Raw genomic sequence first — 20372 nt, forward strand, 5'->3', positions numbered from 1 at the left:
CTCCCCCCCCAGCCACTTCCAAGTGATGACCTCCAGCCATCACGTCATACTCTCATCTCTACATCAGCAACTCCAGGAAAGTCATGCCGATAGACTTTGTTATCGATCAGAGGGGATTCTAACTTTGTTTCCTTCCAACAACTTTATCATTCTTCTCAAGGATGTGTGTGCTCTTTGAAGGGATTCAGGAACTACAATGAAAGTGAAAGTGTTCGTCGCTCAGTCATGTCCAACTCTGTGACCCCAAGAACTGTAGCCCGCCAGGCTGCCCAGTTCATGGAATTCTCCAAGTAAGAATACTGGAGTGGGTAGCCATCCCCTTCTCCAGGGGATCTTCTCGACCCAGGGATTGAACCCAGCTCTCCTGCATTGCAGGCAGATTCTTTACCGTCTGAGACGCCAGGGAAGCCCAGGAACTACAATGCAGGAAAACAAAAGATTTGAAACTTGGATTTACAGATGAAAAAACTGAGGTCCATCCAAGGAAAGAAACATACCCAAAGTCTTGAGATGAGATGCGGTGGATGCTAGGAGCCCGGGTTCTTGGTCTTCTCTCTGTTTCTGTCTGGCGGGTGGGCACACTCCGGGAGCAGGGGCTGGGCTGGACTGTAAGCTCCTTATCCTGCCTGTGCTAGTCAGAAAAGCCCATCAGTCCACCTGCTCCTTGGAGGTCTGCTGGCTGATTTCCTGTCATCTCCAGGGAGGAGTGAACTCATCTGAAGGAGGCTTTGATTTGAGAAGAGCGAAAGTGCCCCCAGAGACTGAGAGCTGGGGTTTCCCTAATGAAATGGCTGAGCAATCTGATTTAATCTGTGACAGTTTTATGCAGTGGCTGGAGGTGGGAGCGAGGCTTTGAAAGGCATAATTGCTTCTGGAAACAACAAGGAGAGGGCCAGAGAGAAATGAGTTAATTAACACTGGCTCCGAACAGTCTTGGTTTCTTCATCCCTTTTCTTTGTGGTGTCAGAGGATGGAAACCGACCTTCGCCTCTTCTTCTTCCCCCGTCTTTGGGCCAATGTTGCTTTTTGTTCTGCGAAGACTTGGGCCTCAGTTTACTCTTCTTAAAAATGAAATGAATGGAAAAGATGATCTCCAAAGAGAGAGCCACTGAACCTCTTTCAATTCCAGCAATTTCAGTGACCTTTTGAAAATGATTACTAATAGACCCATCATCGCTTTCTTAAGAAGTCCCGTTACACGGAATAAAATACAAGCCCGGTCTTTACACTTCTGAGGACATGGGCAGGGTGATTCGTGTGGGCGATAAGCAGATGCCACCACCTTTCATCTTCCCGGCATCCCGGAAGGCAGAATTTCTGCATTTACCTTCTCAGTGTGGAGGTCAGCTGGTTGGCTCCCCTGCCCACACGCCCGGGGCCAGAGCCCCGTGGAGCAGGGATGCCAGGGCCCGCCTACTGGCCCTGGCTGCAGAGCCCTTGCCCTTTCCCCAGGGCCATGCTGCAGACTCCACCAGGAGGAAGCTGGGTCCCCAAAGGACTCTGGTCAGCAAATGGCTGGCTGCCCTTTGAGCGGACCCCTGGTATGGAGGAGTCAAGGCGTGTGGGCCCTGCCTTCTCAGGCTGGTTTCTGTCTGACCAGATCAGGAAAGTTTCCATCTTGGGCTCTGTGTTACCGGGTGGACATAGCGCCTGCCATTCACGGAGCAGCATCCCAGGACTGCTCTGTGCATCTCATCCACTCTGTGCTCCTAAAGGCCAAGCCTCACTCTGGGAAAGGAAGTAACCTGAACCCCTTCATAGTGTGACAAGGGGGCGGCAGCTCGAGGAGCCCCAACCCAGGGAAGGCAGGTCCAGAACAGTCGGGTAAGTGTGGCGACAATTGGGAGGTGAGAACTCACTTGGGGGTGCAGCCCTCCCTTTGGAATCAGATACTTCTCCCACAGAGTGTGGCAGTGGCAAGTCCGTCCACGTGACCTGCTTCTAAGGTGTGAAGGCATGGTGGCACCAGTGGGGGCCCTCGTCACCCATCACCTCCGAATCCCAACAGCAGCGGTCACCACAGAATCGCCAGCACCGCCCCGGGTGGTCAGCCCTTCCTCTGCCGGGCACCAGCATTTTACAGACGTCACACTCCCCCACCAGCTTCTCACAAGAGCCCAGCTTTTAGGTGACAGGAACTAAGCAATGTGTCCAAGGTTATATGAGTAGTAAGAAGGCAAGCCAGGCTTTACACCAGCTCTGCCTGACTCCCAAACCCATTCTCAAAACCACCGCGGAATGCTGTCCTGCTTGCCTCCCCTCGGGTCTAGTCCAAGAACACAACCGAAAGTGATTTTGAAAGCGTGCCAAAGGAAGCTTTGAGGGCCATAAACGTTGGGGTGGACCTTTAGTCCAGGGGACACAGAGGTCCCCAGGGGTCTCTTGGATGTCAAGTTGCAGTGATTGGAAGCCCAGGGCTGGGGTTTTAACTGGGGGAGGAGGAAGGACAGGAGAGAAGTGCCAGTTAAGGGCTGCTCAGGTTCAGCGGTCACGGCCACTATCAGGCAGCCTGGCGTGGTCAGGAGGGCAGGAGTGAATTGTATGGAAAGTTTTCCAGCCTTTCCAAGCATTGTTTTGAAGAAATATTAATGCTATGGGGAGAAAAAAGCCCAAAACAAAGCAAACAAACAGAAAACTAGCCATACTCACACTATGTCAATATTATGAAACTTCAACATGCGTGCTTAGCCGCTCAGCTGTATCCAGCTCTTTGTGACCCCCTGGACTATAGCCTGCCGGGTTCCCCTGTCTGTGGAATTCTCCAGGCAAAAATACTGAAGTGGGTAGCCATTCCCTTCTCCAGGGATCTTCCAGACCCAGGGGTCAAACTTGGATCTCCTGCATTGCAGGTGGATTCTTCACTGTCTGAGCCTACGGGGAAGCCCAAAATTTTAACACGCATTCGCATATATGTGAAAAACTGTTAAAGGAAATTATTGCCAAGGTGTTTTCAAGGGCTCTCTGAGGATTGATTTTATAGGTGAATTTCTTGACTACTTCTTTCCACCTCTCTAAAATCTCCCAGTTTTTCTCCCACGTGCCTGAACTGCTTCTATAATCAGAAGTAGAACTAGGGAAGAAGGAGGGTGCCTTGAATAAAGGGTTTCCAACGCAGGCAAGCAGAAGTTCAGATTCCAGCTCCCTGACCTCCTGGCTGTGTGTCCTTTAGCAAGTTTGCTGCGCTCCTCTGAGCCTCCCTTTCCAAATGCAGAAATTTGAGATTCTAATCCGTGCCCTGAGGGGTTGTTTTGAGGATTAAATTAAGGTCATATCTGAAGCAGAGATAAGCGTGGTAAGATGGGATCACTACAGATTTACCCGCTGGATCCCTAGGGGTACTGGGTGGCCAGCTAGGTCACTGGGCAAACTTTGGCAGTCCTTCCCCTCCTTTAGGCCTCAGGTTCTCAAGTATGGTGGGGAAAGGGTTGGGCCAGACAATGGCTCATGGTCCTTTTGTCTCAATTACCCCCTACCCCACACCCTGAGTGGTACCCGGTACCCACCCAACAGCCCTGGGACTTGCTCGGGGCTGCCTGCGGTCTGCCACCCGCAGCAGGGGCCCTAAGAACTGGGCCAGGACCTTAGCATCGGTTGGCTCCCCTGCCAAAAATCTCTCAGGATTTCCGGGGGCACCCCACCACATCCTGACCTCGCTCGGCAGGTGTGCCGCCCTGTGACCCACATGGTTCCCAGCTCTCCTCGCCGGGCAGGTGCAGCCACAGGCCCGTCCTCCCTGACCCCAGGCCCGTCTTGTTCTCCTGCCCCTGTGCAGAGAAGGAGCCTGCGGTCCAGCCGGCTGGTTGAAACCTGTTCTGACAAAGTTTCCCCAGAAAGCTCAACATGTGAAATAGATAAAAGCAGGCTTATTGGGGGTTGGGGGCTCAGCACTCCCTGCCCCTTTACCTCTCCAGAGAGGACTCTCTGACCCTAGAATATCATAAAGCACCAACTGGAGGTGAGCAGTTCAGTGTCCTCAATTACAAAGAAAAGGCTCAGAGAAGGCAAGCCCTGTTCTCAAGGCCTCTCAGTAATTTTGGATAAGTGCTATGACCCGCCCACCCTCCCCAACCATCCAGCGCTCTTCCCACCACAGAGAGTCACCGACCATTTATCATCATTGACCCACATGTCCATGAGCCTATGTTCCTTTCACCCTTGGGTGTCCAGAAGAGGATCTCGTATACCCTCAGGATAACAGGGAGTCTCAGCTTTACCCTGAGACCAGGATACACACATCCTAGAAAACATTTTACAGTCATTTTAGGATGTCAGAGGGAGAATCCAGATTTGGGACCTCTTGGTGCTGGGGCGTATTTCAGTTTCATCTCTTAGAATGTCGCTAAACTTCTTTCCACTGCTTTTTGTTGATTTCTGTTTTAAAACTGAGCTTAGCCATAGCTTCCTTGCTGAATTTTCACAACTAAGGATTAGAGAGTATGTGTTACAAGATTAGCACATTGCTGGGTGTGTGCGTGTGTTGAGGCGGGGAGTGAGTGCTCTGTTGCTCATTTCTCTGCCAACAGTAAATGTGCTACAAGTGAGCACCTTGACCCCAGGCCTAGCGGGATCCTTAAAAAGCGGTGTCCAGCATGGAGAGGTGAACAATACAGTTATTCCTGGCATGGCTTTAACATCTCACTAATAAAAAAATTTTAAATTTCCCCATTTCTTTTTTTTCCTAAATCAACTTTTCATACTCAGAGTGACCACTCCCCTCCTCCCCGCTGCCCCACAATACACAGGGCTGGTGGGATATGGTACCTTCCCGTCTGTGAGTCTGTTGAACACCAAAAAACACTTCCTGACAAAAACCACGTTACAAATGAAGTCAGGCCAGGTCCTCGATACCCACATAACCTACAAGCTGACAATCACAGACCTTGGCAATGAGCAAACAGTCAGAAAGCCAATTATTTTGATGTTAGATCACAGAGATACGCAATTGCACAGAATGGGAAGCAGTGAAGACGAAATGGGCTTTTCATTTCAAATGCATGGGAAATGCAGGTCTCGTCAGAAGGTGGAGGTCGATGGTGACGCAGATGGATAGGCGAGAGGGCGTTTGGACGCCTGGGCCCGGGCGTGGTGAAGTTAGGGGTTCCTGTATTGCATAACTTTTCCCAGCAAGACTTGGGTTTGCTCTTTGTACAGATACGTGAACCACCAGCGAGGCTCATGAGCTTATCAAGGGAGACGGAAATTGTTCTTTGGTCTCTTAACGGCCTTTGCATGTGCTGAGCCGCACGTGAATCACTTGCAGATGCCTGGGGTGGGGACCCCCGAAGCTACACTTTCTCAGCTCAGGGTTTCATCCTTACATGCTCAGGGTCACCCGCCTTGCCCGCAAAGGGGATTCTGACACTCTCTTGTGTGGTGGTTTGATAGTGACTGTAAGTGCCTTGAAGTCAGAGGTCTGTGTTGACTCAGACCTGAAACACACTAGATGTTCCAAAGGGAAAGAAAAGGAAGAGATGAAAACTGAGGAGAGCCTGTGCCCGGGAGAGACACACCACGGCCATTACGCCTCTTGTAGGACTGAGGAAACCAAAGCCAGAGTGTTTGCATAACTTATCTGGGTTTATCAGCGAGCTGATAAGAGAGTAGGCAGGGCTTGAACCCAGGTGTCTGGCTCCGGAGCCCGGCTCTTAAGTCCTCTGCTCTGAGTCATAAGGAAGTGGACAGAGGGTTACATGAAGCTAAATCAACCCCTTTTCATGACATGATCGTGGCGCTGCTCTTGTACGCTAGGAGGTCAGTTGCATCATAGCTGTTAAGTAGATAGACCAGTTGGTATATTGCTAAAGTAGCATATCAGGAAGTGGTTCCTGACCTACCAGGCTCTTCCAAGTTCTATTCAGAGGATGTAATCTTTAAGCTGATTGTCCACGTGACTTGGAGGCTGTGGGAGTCCAGAAGAGTAGGGGGAGATGGCACATTTGTACTTTGAGAAGAAGCGTGCCTGCCTCCAAGGGCTAAAGTGAGAATTAAAGGTAAAGAGTTCACTGACAACAGGTTACCCTCTGCCCTGTGTCCAGGGTTCTGGCCCCTTCATGGCTCACACCACAATTCCTCGTTATGGATTTGTGTCTTCAACAGCCCCCGTTTATAAACTCCCTGAGCACGCGATCCTTTCTTTAGTGTATTGCTCAATGAGAAATCATTACCTTGCAGGTGCCTGGCACGTAGTAAGGGCTCACTGCATTCAGTCGAGTGGCTAAAAGTGTCCCTCCAGAGTACCCAGCACAGGGCAGGCAGGCAGGGCTGTGCCCTCAGGGGCAGCCCTGTCCTCTCAGGGTGGGCCTTTCCCCCAAGGACCATTGCAGGGACAATTCCCACTTTGGTCTGAAGCTCCTGAAGTCTCCCCACCTGCCCCCACCCCCACCCCGAGTCCCCCAGCCATGGTCCCAGTTGCCTGAAGGTGCCAAGGAGGGAAGCGTGACTTTGCGAGGCTGTATGGCAACAAAAGTGAGCGGCTTGGAGGCCCCACGGTTTCTGTCTATAGCTCCAATTACCGTAACGAAATGAACTGCCTCCCCCCGTGGTGATTCTCAGATGGGAGGAAGTGGTCGGGACCAGTGTACCTATTTCCTTTGGAACTCTTGGGGAGGTGGGAGGGGAGGAAATCAGTCAGAGGATACGGCCTCAATGCGTTGCTCATTAGGGAAGGATGGACGGATGGATGAGTGGGTGGACAAACGGATGGATAAATGTACTAACAGGGCCCTCAGGTTGCTGACAAGAACCAAAGGCTCTAGCTTGACATGCTGGAAAATTTTAATGAGAATTTTAAGCTCCAGCTTCTCAGAGCTGGGGGAATAAATTCTTGCTGAATGTCAGATGAAAAATTAAAACCCAGCAGCATCTATTAATGCAGGAAGCTGACTGGGGTTTACTGAGATGAATAATTTCTAAGTCTTTAAGGAAGACCCACTCCCCTTGGAAATACATTGCCAGCTCTTGAAACTAAGAGTGGAGGAAAGTTTTTTTCTTTCTGTATTAGGAAGATGATTTCAGTGCAGTACAAACCTACCTATAGCTGTTTCACTTAAGTGAGATGGAGGACCACCAGGTAGAAATAAGTATTCAGAAAAATCGAGCAAGGAATCACAGGTCATCGGCTGTGCCATGTGACCCGTCATATTGAACACTGCCCGCTACTGTTTACTGCCGATGGATACACAAGCAGCTTGGGTGCTTTAATTGTCTGGGTTAGGAGTGATAGTAGCTGCTGTTTAGTACTTAGCATCCACTACATATTGTATATAATTTAAACTTTCTACAAACACATAAGGAAGCTGGTCTTCTTTTTATTATACTAAGAGGAAAAAGCATACACTCAGATAGGCAAAGCGACTTGCCCAGAGTCACACAGTGAGTTCACTGGTGACCAACCCAGAATGTAGGCCCAGGTGGAGCTGATTAAAAAAAAGGTTTTCCTGGTCTTACTTCCCAGATTCTAGATCTTTTTTAAGACACAAGAGTCTAAATAGCTTTCAGCCTGTTCCATAGATTTTTTTCCCCTGTTATTACCATTGTATATTTCAGAGCCTATTAAGCACTCTTTTTTTGAATATTTATTTACTTATTTGGCTGCACAGGGTCTTAGTTGCAGCATGTGGGATCTAGTTCCCTGACCGGGGATCGAACCCAGGCCCCCTGCATTGGGAACTCACAGTCTTAGCTACTGGAACACTAGGCAAGTTCCTTAAGTACTCTTGAATAACATTTTCCCAACTGAAGACTATAGTTTGCACCAAACTTTGCCAGAAATTTTACTTGAGTTTACCTCCCTATTTTTGAAAGAACCACAGCCCAGTATAGGATCTCACAGCAACCTACAAAAAGACACCCTGCAGTCAATGGAGCATACTTCTCTTAATACTACGAGCACTGCTTTAAATACACACTTTTGTCCTCCCCCCACTTCAGCTCACTTAGGTGGGGCTCTTCCTCCCCCGTTTCAGCCCTTGGAGCCCTCGGAGCCTCTCACCAGCTGTGTGACTTGGATGAATCACTTAACCTCTCTGAGCCTCATTTTCTTGTTTGTTGGAAGCGAATAATCATGGTAATCTTAACAGGATTGTTAGAAAGATTGAAGGAAAATAACTTTTCGTGCAACATGCCTCCCCTGCCACTCAGCTGGGTGGACTCCATCCCTTCACACTATGTGCACAACCCCGATTCAGGACATTCTGAGGCCAAAACCCAGGCCATTTCCCTGACACACCAGGCTCTCTGGACATGGAAGAACCTAGCAGGATAAGGAGTGTGCCATGTTCCTTAGAAAATTCTAGTTCTCCAAAATATCTCCTAATGCTTGCATTTTATTTTCAGATTTTTGTATGCCTCCCATGTTTGCCTTTGATTTAATCATATGCGCCATAAAAAATCTCACCTACTTGGATTCTTATTGTTTGTTACCATCAGTCATTATTGGCACCTTCCCAAGAAGATCCACACCCCAGATGCCTAGAAGCACCACTGTGATGTCCACTTGCCTGGGCTCCAGTTACACACGTTATGACTCCATGCTGGTAGCATTTTACTGAGCCCCTACTACGTGTCTGACACTGGCCTGGACACTTTGCATATCTTAGCTCGTTGAATCTGCCCAATACCTGTGTGAGTTGTGTACCATTATTCCCACTTCCCAGAGGAGAGAATGAAGGCCTGGAGAGATTTAAATGTCTCACCTAAGGATATACTTCTAGAAAGTCTAATAGCAAGCTGGAGTGTCCACAGTGAGAACCCTGCTCTGTGCTAGAATGTTCTGTGCCTGGAAGATCTCCTTCTGGCATGAGCGTGCCCGGTCTGAGCTCTCCCAGACCTTCCTGGCATAGAGTCCCCCATCAGTGACCAGCCACGACTCCCCAGCCACAGAGCCTCACTTAGACCTGCTTCTGCCTATCTTCCCAGAGCATGTCTGTCTCCAGAAAGTCCCCCCACTGCCAGCTGTGTGTCTCAGGGGTCCCGACACCTCCCCTCCAAAGCCCCTGCCATGTCCCCCCAGATACCTTCAACAGCTGGGCACGGTCTCCCCTGGGAGTCGCAGAGGAGGGACCATCAGGAGCACCATCACCACCGCTCCATCAGCTGCTACTTCCGTGGCAGAGTGAGCCTCCCGCCGGTGCAGAGCCCATGCTATCGAGAAGCACAGTTGCTAAACCGGCTGCCACTTCCTCTGCTAGAAACGAGGAAGGCGCAGGCTGCAGGAGACAGGTTCCTGTTTTCAGCAACCGCGCCGAGCAGACTTCTCTTTGTAAGGACAGTGCGGATAGCAACACTGTTCTTTTTTTTTTTTTTTGCAAAGCACTTGGGAATATGGGCAGCTTGATTCTAAGTGTCCAGGCCATGCTCCGCTTTCAGACACGGGGACATTTTGTCTCTAATTAAAAGGCAGAGGAGGCTGAGAGGATGCTCTTATGGTCTAAAGCTCACTGGGTCCAAGGGGGCTGAGGCTCAGAAGCCTCAGCTGCTTCTCTCTTCTCAGGTTCTTGATGTCACGGCCCAGTGGGCCCTGAGCAAAGCTTCTGGTCTTGGCTCCACTGTAGACAAGTTTTTAATTGGCAGAGGATTGAAATAATGGGCCTCAAAGACCCTTTACAGAAAGGAGCAGCCCACCAGCCTTCCCGGGGGAGGCATACCACCCCTTGGCTGGCTGGTGCTACAACTGGAAGAAACTAGAAAGGTTATGAAAGGTTATAAAACTAGAAAGGTTATGAAAAATAGTCAGCTGTCCTAGGTTCCTGATGAAAGTTGCCTAAGAAAACATGGTAACTGAATGTATGATGCCTGACTGGCTCCTGGATCAAGGGATCCAGGGAGAAGGACTAGAAAGAACATTCCTGGGATGGAGGTGGGGGTATTCAAACACAGACTGCATATGAGACCATTTGTGTCAGCGCTCATTTTCTGGGCATAGAGCTATGTGAAGAATGTGCTAATTTTTAGGAACTTCGTGCTAATGTATTTAAGGTCAAGAGGCACGCTGTCTTTAACATTCAAATGGTTCAGTAAAAAAGAAAGAAAACACACACACACAAAGAGAAAGAGAATGAGAAAGACAGAAAGCAAATGTGGCAAAATGTTCATGCTTGGTCAGTTTAGGTGAAGGGAATATGTGCATTGTACTATTTCAGCTTCATGATGGGTCTCAATTTTTTTAACTAATAGTATATATCTCCCTGTTCATAGCATGCTTCCCAGGAGGTGCAGTGGTAAAGAATCCGCCTGCCAATGCAGGAGATGCAAGAGATGCTGGTTTGACCCCTGGGTCAGGAAGATCCCCTGGAGAAGGAAATGGCAACCCACTCCAGTATTCTTTCTTGCCTGGAGAATCCCATAAACAGAGGAGCTTGTAGGGCTACAGTCCAAGGGGTCACAAAGAGTCGGACACGACTCATAGCATGCTGGTCTTGATCGAAAGCCCAACACATGGAGCCCAAGGGCTTGTTGGTGGTAGAGATGGAAGCTGCCGGAACGCCGGCTCCAGACAGCGTGTCATGGAGGTGCCTGGGTGAGCTCGGAATGCCAGGTGACCTGCTGCATAGCCCTCTGAGAGCCCTGGTCCACCTCCCACTTCACAGAGAAGACAGAGCATCCAGTGATCTGCCCAGCATCACTCAACTGGTCCACAAGCAGAGTCAGGTCACTGTCTGGGACTGGTGGCGCGGCCCCAACCTGGTGGGAACAACTCGGCCAGCAGGGACAGTCATTTAGAAACCTCTCTCACTGTTGTGATCGAAGATGAATTCAAAACACCAGGGCTGCTTCTAAATTTAGCAGGGGCTCTGTACTAGAGAGGTGCTTCCTTAGACGACTTGTAAGAGTCCCTGTACTGCGCGGGGCACCCTGGGAAGGGGCAGAGGAAATGTTGCAAAGACTGACTGTGTGCTTGGCCTCGAGGGGGAGGAGTGGGCAGGCAGGGAGAAGCAGAAGTGGACTTTTCCCACTGAACTCACCCAGAGGAGTAACAGAGATTTAGATTGATAGTTCAGAGGCATGAAGCTTTAGGCAACTTGTCAAAAAATATTTACTGAACATCAATTATGAGTTAGACTCTGAAGTCATTCCCTCACTCAGTTATTTATTCAGTGACGTTTTCTAGGCATTGGAGTTCAGCCGTGCATGAAAGCCCTGCCCTACTACACAACTATCAGTTCTGGTGACTCTGTACGGAAAGGAAAATGGCCAGTGTGGAGCTGGGAGAGGGAGGGGCTCTCTGTGCCATGAGCTGAGGCTCCAGGAGGAAAAAGATCAGCCTGGGAACACGTTAGAGGGCTAGAGGCTCATGCAGACTTTGGGGGACAGGGAGGAAAAGCACAGTGGGCTTAAGGTAGCTCCCGGTGGTCTAATGGTGGAGGCTGACAGCAGGCAGGCAGGGACCATAGACGGGTCTCTATCAAAGGGAGTGGTCGGTGCCCAGGAGAGGCTGCTGCAGAAGGAGAAGCCCAGAACTGGGAGCCATGGGAGCCCACGTGGCAGGATCCTCTGCTTGTTTCCACTGGGTGACCCGGAGCTGCTGCCCACTTGCCCTGGCCTTGCTGTTTCACGACCTTCCTTTCACCCCTGGGGTGACAGCATGGAAATGGGGTCTGTTTGAGAAAACATACCTGAAGCTGTCAACTGCACTTAAAAGAATCCCAGGCTGTGGCCCAGGCTGAGGGATGGTATGGAGGTCGGAGCCCACACTTGGCAGGGGACACCCCCACCAAGGTCCTTAAGTTAAGAATGGGATCAGCCCTGGCTGAGTGGCCACGTGTGCGGCAACCACACTACAAGAGCGCACGGAGACATCCAGGTCCATCAGTGTAAAAGCAGCTGATTTCCAGGGAGCTTTTTGAGTTAATGAACTGTTATATTGTTATTCGGTTGCTCAGTCGCTTTTGACTCTTTGGACTGCAGCACGCCAAGCCTCCCTGTCCATCACCAACTCCCTGAGCTTGCTCAAACTCATGTCCATTGAGTCAGTGATGCCATCCAACCATCTCATCTTCTGTCTCCCCCTTCTCCTCCTACCTTCAGTCTTTCCCAGCATCAGGGTCTTTTCCAATGAGTTGGCTCTTCTCATCAGGTGGCCAAATATTGGAGCTTTAGATTCAGCATCAGTTGTTCCAGTGAATATTTAGGGTTGATTTCCTTTAGGATTAACTGGTTTGATCTCCTTGCTGTCCAAGGGACTCTCAAACATCTTCTCCAATACCACAGTCGGAAAGCATCAGTTCTTCAACACTCAACCTTCTTTATGGTCCAACCCTCACATCCATAGATGACTCCTGGAAAAACCATAGCTTTGACTAGACAGACCTTTGTCTGCAAAGTGATGTCTCTGCTCTAATATGCTGTCTATGAGCTATTAGGACCCAGGCTAATGTCCACAGGCAAATTAGCAAGATGACCCTGTATGTTGAGATTTGCTTGACTAATTTCCTCCTACTTCTGTGGATAAGATGATGATCTTATTGAAACCTTCTCCTTTGTAAATGCTAGCTTTACACACGTAGTGTCATCGAGAGCCAGGTGTTACCTGCCCCCCGGGGGGTCTGCAGTTCTCCTAAACCAAGCAGGAACCAAGCCCACTTCTCCAGCGTGAGGTCCATAGGAAGATGTGCATAGATTAGCTAGCATAGTGCAAGGTGTATGGGCAGGGGCGGGTGGGGGGGGTGGGGTGGGGATATGGGAACCACGGAATATGCCTCCGCCTCTTTCCTTTCAAAGTGGAGCATCAGCTGGGGCAAGCAGGGGCAGGTCTAACACAGACCATGAGCCCAGCACCGAGCCTGCCCCCCAAACAGATGAGCCACACCCATGCATCAGATGAACAAGTAAATGGAAGTGATGGATCTGCTTTCTGAACAAAAAGCGCCTGGGCTGTGAATATTGACTCTTCACCTCCCAGGAGGATGATGAGCTAACCTTGAGAATCATCTGGGAGATATCAGACCCCATTGTTTCCTGAGAGTTGGGAGCGGTTCATGTTTCTGGAACTATCTCCGGAGCTGGGTAAATGGTCCATGTGGATGACCTGAATTATCCAGCTAGAATGGCACCTGAATGTGTATCCTCAGAATCTTTGTGTTTCTCTCGGGGGTGCCTCTTGGAGCTGGCAGTGTTTTCAGGAGAAAAAAAAAAAAAAAAAAAAGCAGAAGCTCTGTTTGCACTGAAGCTTCTCCACTCTGAGGAGTTGCACAAATGTGTTGATTCACCCGAGCTGTTCTCTTCTGCGGTTGCTCAACTTGTCCCCTTTGCATCCCCCTTAGCGACAGTGGGTTCCCAAAGCTTGGGAAGCTCTCTGAGAGGGGCCCCGATTTCAGTCTTAGCAACATTGCAATTTTGCTTTCCCTACTGACTTCCTGTAGATGCATGAAGATGCAAACTCTTTTCTTTTCTAGATCTAACAGGTATTTCTTTATTTAAATGAATATTGTATTGAGTAACTATTGGCTTCATGCCAACCATGAGGCTAAGCTCAGGGGGCATCAGGGTGACTGGGACTCATGTCCTGCCATCCGAGAGGTCAGCAGACAGGGACCAGGAATAAACCACAATGAGAGGGGAGCACAGTGGGGGTTCTGTGGGAGGAGAAACTAAAGGAAATGGTTCAAAATGTTGCAGTGGCCCCGAGTCTTGAGGACGCGGGTGATGTTCAGCTCAACCTTGAACATGAGTCCACTAAGGCTACACATTTGGCAGTGCTGGCCGGGACATTCCATTGGTCCCTTCATGTTTTTTCTCTCTTTGTGGGATGATAAGTTGCATCTTGTCTGGAGTCGGAAGTGACATCATTATCGGCCACATGTCGGTCCTCCCACTGCCTGTGATCCCCTCTTCCCTCTCGGTGCTCCTGGAACAGGCTGACGAGCTGACCCGCTCAGGTCAGTTCAGTCTCGGCCCAGCTCTGCCCCAGCCTTCCACCCCCGCTGCCCTCACTGTGCGTGGCCTTCGTGTGGCTTCCTCCCTGGTCCTCACTGCTCCGACCTGCCATCTCAGTGACTTCCGCTTTCTCCTACTGCCTGGCAGGCTCTGCTGGCTCTGTCCCTGAATTTACTCCTGCTGTTCCCCTCATTCTAGGATCTGCCAGAATCAGGAGTGAGTCTCCAGTCCAGGCCAGCCAAGGCTTGATCCTTTCCTCTTAGAGACTTAGAGCCTGGTGGAAGGACTCATGTTCCCTTTACCCTATGCAGTGGGGTAGGCCCTCTCCCCTGCCTGCTCTTGTCCTCTGTCCTAAAGTGAGGTTCCTCAGCTGTCTGAACAGCCTGTTCCCCAGACTGGCTCCTGCCGCGTGGCCCTGGTGGGGAGGAGGGATGACAGAAGCGGTGCCATCTGTCTGTAGTGGAGCCTTTTGCCAGAATGCCCTGTGACTGTCCTAGAGGCAAGAAGTTTGCTGGTCGCTTTTATTCCCACCAGCGGAGCAAACGCTATGGCGCATGGGGGCATCCTCGTTCGACTGTTTCCTTCAGTCCACTGAGAAAAGGCCTCTTCCTGTTCTCAAGTGCAAGTGTTCTCGTCTCTGAACTTGTTGATCATGACAGTAAGACAAAGTTTTGAGTGAGTTTGAGTAAGCATTCCCTATATGTGCACATTTTTAATATACACATCTTTTATATACACAGTCATTAATTATATTCATAGATGACTGTACTAAAATATACATTATATATATAAACATGCTTTAAAAGAATAAGACTACCTAAATGATATTTACAGGCAAATATTCTGGAAATTTCTTCCTGTGTACCAATGGATTGTCTCTGTTTGGGAGACCAAGACTCTAATAGAAACATAAAGAGGAAAACAAGTATTATTTTAGTATTTGTTTAGTATTATTATCCTAAACAAAAAGGATTATTAACAAGGAGTTTTGAGACATCACAGGTTATCTTTCCTTGGTTCAAATGTACAGTTGAACCAGGAAGGACTCAGAGATCCTTGTGGATTTCACTTAGGACAAAGGCAAGAGGCAGTCTTACCAAGAGAAATAAGATTTGGTACATGGTGGCATCAGGTGGTATCAGGCCCTTTGAAGGGAAGTTCTTCAAGCTTTTCTTTAATACCTCCCCTTTCCCACCTCTATGTTGGTCTGTCTTCCGAAAACTGTTAAGTTCCATGAAGGCCAGGCGGCTTCCTGTTTTGTCAATGATTGACACCTAGCATTAGCACCTTGCATGGCCAGAGTAACCATCAAATATTTGCTAGGAGGAAGAAGGGGCAGAACGGATGGAGAATTGGAGGGTGGGACAGGGAGAGTGAGAATTTAAAACAAAAAAACTCAGAAAGACAAAGAAACCCCACTTCCCGTAGATTACAAACTTTCTTCAGGCCTTCATGGGTGTGTGTTCAGTCATGTCTGATTCTTTGTGACTCCATGGACTTCAGCCTGAAAGGCTCCTCTGTCCATGACATTCTCCAGGCAAGAATACTGCAGTGGGTTTGCCATTTCCTACTCTAGGCCTTAATCATCTTCAAATTCCATGCAGCATCTTGCATACAGGAAATGCTCAAAGAAGCCCATGGAGTTATTCTGGTAAAGAACTAGCTTCTGATGGCAGAGCTGGCTGTGTCCCAGAGTTGATAGGAAGAGCTGGATGAACATTAAAGATAAGACCTCTGAAATTAGCTCTCGAGCGTGAGCCGAGTCAGCCCTCTTCATTGCTTCACCCCTGTATTTTCATCTCATAAACAATAATCTCAATTACACTTGTCCAAACACCTCAAAATATGCTTTAACAGCACAAAATGAGGTTACCATCTCTCATAGCATGATGATGGCTTTTATTAAAGTCCCCTTGCTAATAACTTCTCTCTCATTTTATGATGCCTTAATACTTCTATGAGATAGGCTTTCCACTCAAAACACGATTCCGTGGTTGTCATCTGAAGAACAAGCTCAAAACTGGCCTTAATGCAATTTAGAATGGTGTCATCCGTTTCCAAGCCACTGGGTGGGTGTGAAATTGTCAGCCAGCCTTTACTTCATCACCCACAGAGCCACAACTAATTACACCCAGCAGCACGGGGCCGCCAAGCAGGGACAGAAGATAGACAAGCCCAGCTGCTTAAAATATCCTTGGCCAATACAGAACTGCAATCCCCAAAGCTTTCTTTAGATTGGAAAAGATTTGGCTATTTTTTAAATTTGAGTTTGAGACTGAGCGACTTCACTTTCACTTTTCACTTTCATGCATTGGAGAAGGAAATGGCAACCCACTCCAGTGTTCTTGCCTGGAGAATCCCAGGGACGGGGGAGCCCGGTGGGCTGCCGTCTATGGGGCTGCACAGAGTCGGACACGACTGAAGTGACTTAGCAGTAGCAGCAGCAATAATATTATAAATCATAATAACTGATCTCTGACAGTGCTATACAGGTTCTGAAATATTTTTCAAACCTGTTATTTCATTTAATTCTTGCTAGAGCTCTTTGAAATATCAATTCTGATTTTAATATTGGCTACCATTTATTGGAAACCTAACCCATGTAAGCACATTACCTTTTACCTCATCAATTCATCTCAACAATCTAGTGAAATATTCTTCTTACCCTCATTTTACACTTGAGGAAACTGAGGCACAGGGGATTTAAATAGCTTTCCTAAGTACTTCCCTGGTGGCTCAGAGGTTAAAGCATCTGCCTGCGTCTGTCTGCAATGCGGGAGAGCTGGGCTCGATCCCTGGGTTGGGAAGATCCCCTGGAGAAGGAAATGGCAACCCACTCCAGTATTCTTGGCTGGAGAATCCCATGGATGGAGGAGCCTGGTGGGCTACAGTCCATGGGGTCACAAAGAGTCGGACACGACTGAGCGACTTCACTTTCACTTTTCTTTCAAGTACACACAGCTTGTAGGAGGAGGAGATACTGGCCTTGTATGTGCACTAATAATGAATTCATGGTCCATGCTCTCGATACTGTACCTTGAGACACTATTATGTACCCATTTTACAGGTGGAGAAACTGAAATCCAGGTAGTAGAACCACTTACCAAGTTGTAAGTTTAAGATTCAGTAAGATTTCTCCAATCCCAAAGCTCAAGCTCTGTCCATTCTTTTTCTACACCGTATAAAAATGTATATTTGTTTTTCCCTGACAAATTTGAAGGGGATTGTGTTGTTGCAAATGACGTGACATGGGTTCCAGGAGCTCAGATGGGGTGGGGCTCGGAAGCAGGCCTTTTTAGTTCATACCGATGCATCAGCACCTTAGCAAGAGTCCCCTGGGCTTGTCACACGGGGGAGTTTGGGGAGGGGTCTGGCAGAGTGATGGGCCCAGGGCCTGCGAGGGCTACCCTTGTTACAGGGAGGGGGCCGCACACCCATTAGCTGGAGCTAATACAGGATAAGGAAGTGAGCCGTGGAGAATGCAGGGCCCTGCTGAACACACAAGGCCAAGTGCGGGAGGATGCGGGTGTGAGGCTCAAGTCTGAAGGACAGCTGCCAGGACAGCCCAGGGCCGCGGGGTTCAGTCCAGCTGGATGTGCAGACGGCTTGCCTTCAGGCGCTCCATGCCGCCTCTGTGGTCTGGATGTGAGGTGGGAGCCCTCCACAGTCCACTTCCGGTGGGGGCCCCTCCCGCCTCCCCACCGCTGTGGCCAGCACAGGGCCTCCAGCCCAGAACCTGACTCCGGCACCCATGACTGATCTCCCCAGGGTGGCCCCCTCACCTGTATTTTTGTGCCGGACACCCAGGAAGGCCTTCTGGGTCAGTGCCCTGTCTCCCGGTCCAGCCTCTTTCCAAGGTGCCCCCTCCAGGGATGTCTAATGAGAGCTGGGCCACGTCCCTCCTCTCTGTTCTACTCCCTCTGACAGAGGCATCCCCGGTCATGTCCGTGCGGCCCCAGTCACCCTTGCTGGTGACACTGTCCCCTGAGAGGCTACCCTGTCCCCCAGCCAATTCCCCTTCTGCACACACAAGACCATCCACACCCACCAGAGTCTCAGAACTTACACACACACTGCTCTTCTCCAGGGCGGCCTGGGGAGCCCTTTCTCCCCAGGAGCTGGTCAGTGCCACCTAGTCCAGGAAGGAAAGGAGGAGGAGATGGACAGAGGGATGTGATCGCAGGTGACGGGGAGGAAACCAGTTACCAGACAAGGCTTTCTCACTCCCAGATGCCTGGGCCGGGCCTTACCGTCTTCTTCTTGTAGTTTAGTCGATAAGTTGTGTCCAGCTCTTTTGCAACCCCATGGACTGTGGCCCACCAGGCTCCTCTGTGCGTGGGGTTTCCCAGGCAAGAATACCAAAGTGGGTTACCATTTCCTTCTCCAGGGGAACTTCCTGACCCAGGGACCCAGCCCACATCTCCTGCTTTGGCAGGTGGGTTCTTTACTGCTGAGCCACTTGGGAAGCCCCCTACTATCTTCTAGATGCTCATATTTGGAGGCATAGTTCAAACAGTCAGCCATGGCTGACTGCAGAGCCACACTTATAGAAAAACAGGCTGCTCAGTCTCTCCTGTGGGGCAGAGCAGCCAGACTTCAGTTCCAGGCCAGCTTCCTCTGGGCCAGAAATTCCCTCCATGCCCCTCACTCTTCCGTCTTTCCACCTTGATATTAGACGTGGGAATATAGCCCTGGGCAAGAGCTGGCTAACCCCCGACCCCCAGATCTGCCACCAGTTCCAGTTATCTCTGTATACTGATCCATACAACCAAACAGAGGGATGAATAAAATCCCCAACTATGTAAATTGGAACAGCTGCTGTGGAGAACAGTAAGGAAGTTCCTCAAACATAGAGCTAAAAATAGACCTACCATATGACCCTGCAGTCCCACTCCTGGGCATATATTCAGAGAAAAACATGATGTGAAAGGGTACCTTCACCCCCGTGTTCACTACAGCATGAACCAAGTAACCGAGTAACCATGTCTACAGTAACCAAGACATGGGGACAGCCTAAATGCCCATCGACAGAGCTTCCTCTGTCAATAAAGAAGACACAACGGACTATTACTCAGCCATTAAAGAGAATGAAATAATGCCATTTGTAGCAACATGGATGGGCCCAGAGATTGTCGTACTGAGTGAAGTGAGTCACAGAAGGAGAAATATCGTATGACATCCTTTATAGGTGGAATCTAAAAAGAATTGATACAAATGAACTTACAAAACGGAAAGAGACTCACAGGCTTAGCGAACTTATGGTCGCCAGGGGAAAGGCTGGGAGGAAGGAATAGTTAGGCAGTTTAGGATGGACATGTGTGACTTCCCTGGTGGCTCAGATGGTAAAGCGTCAGCCTGCAATGTGGGAGACCCGGCTTCGATCCCTGGGTAGGGAAGATCCCCTGGAGAAGGAAATAGCAACCCACTCCAGTACTCTTGCCTGGAAAATCCCATGGACGGAGGAACCTGGTAGGCTAGTCCATGGGGTCGCAAAAAGTTGGACACGACTGAGCGACTTCACTTTTCTTTCTTTCTTTAGGATGGACATGTATACACTGCTATAGTTAGAATGGATAACCAACAAGAACCCACTGTGCAGCAAATGGAGAGAAGATTAAAAAGTAAAATAGAATTCTAACTTCACAAAATGGATAGGGTAAAGTTAACTGATTTGCCCAATAAGACAAGGCCACTAAGAGCAGAGGCTCGAATGCAAGTCTTTCTTTTTGCTTAGTCTGTGTTGTTACCACTTCTCTACACTGGTTTTGCTTTACAAATTTTTTAAAAGCATGACAATGTATAATTATTCAGCGAAGGGCTGGCGTGTCCCACTGGGAGGACCTAGAGAACTAAGAGGAATTGAAGGAGCGGGAGCCAGTGGGGCGTTTGCTCTGCACGCGGCCCTGTGCTGAGTTCTCACACTCCTTACTTCCTATATCTCTGGCAGCAAGGCTGTAAGGCTGAGGGAACTGAGTCTTGAAGAAGTGACTAATCTGTTCAAAGCCAAAGCGTAGGAATGTGGGAAAGCCCAGGCCAACCTCCTCTAAGATTTGCCCTCTCCTCTATACAGTCCCAGCTGTCCTAGGCATTCATTCTAAATCAGCCGGTCCCTGAAACAGAGCCACGGGAGCAATGGCTGGACAGAAACATCCAGGTACCTAGGCACTTTTACAAGTTGTAATTTGGAAATTACTTTTCAAAGGCGACACTTCCCCTACTGCGTGTGTGTATGAACTGCTCGTTGAGAACAGAGGGAGAGCTCCAGGAGCCTGCCTTTCCATTCCCTTTGAAATCAGAAGGCGGCCGTTGCCTTGGCCAGGAGTCAGCGTATTCCCTTTTAAAGGGTGAAAGCTTAGCCTGGGACAGCAGTACGTTTCGAGTGCCACGCGTTTAAATGGTTTCTGACAGGCAGAAGGTGACAGAGGCCGTTGGGTGTAATGCTCGTGACAGATGGGGGGAAAAAAAGGCATTTTGTCAAGTTTCCAAGAGCATGGAAGACA

The 20372-nt window shown here is 49.3% G+C and overlaps 2 protein-coding genes across 3 annotated transcripts in view; one reads left to right on the top strand and one right to left on the bottom strand.

The window, feature by feature from the left end:
* The window catches only part of SLA (Src-like-adaptor), a 36968-nt gene extending 27708 nt beyond the window's left edge, over positions 1-9260 (bottom strand). The window contains exon 1 of one of the 2 annotated variants that reach the window (XM_010834773.1): positions 9015-9260. The gene's annotated coding sequence lies outside the window, so the exon portion shown is untranslated. The remainder of the gene's footprint in view (positions 1-9014) is intronic. The other variant, XM_010834774.1, reaches the window with a different exon arrangement.
* TG (thyroglobulin) overlaps positions 1-20372 on the top strand; it is a 237536-nt gene that overhangs the window by 166634 nt on the left and 50530 nt on the right. The gene's annotated exons all lie outside the window — the stretch shown is intronic.

Source organism: Bison bison, unplaced genomic scaffold (genome assembly GCF_000754665.1).
Source record: "Bison bison bison isolate TAMUID 2011002044 unplaced genomic scaffold, Bison_UMD1.0 scf7180017864036, whole genome shotgun sequence".
NCBI classification, from domain to species: domain Eukaryota; kingdom Metazoa; phylum Chordata; class Mammalia; order Artiodactyla; family Bovidae; genus Bison; species Bison bison.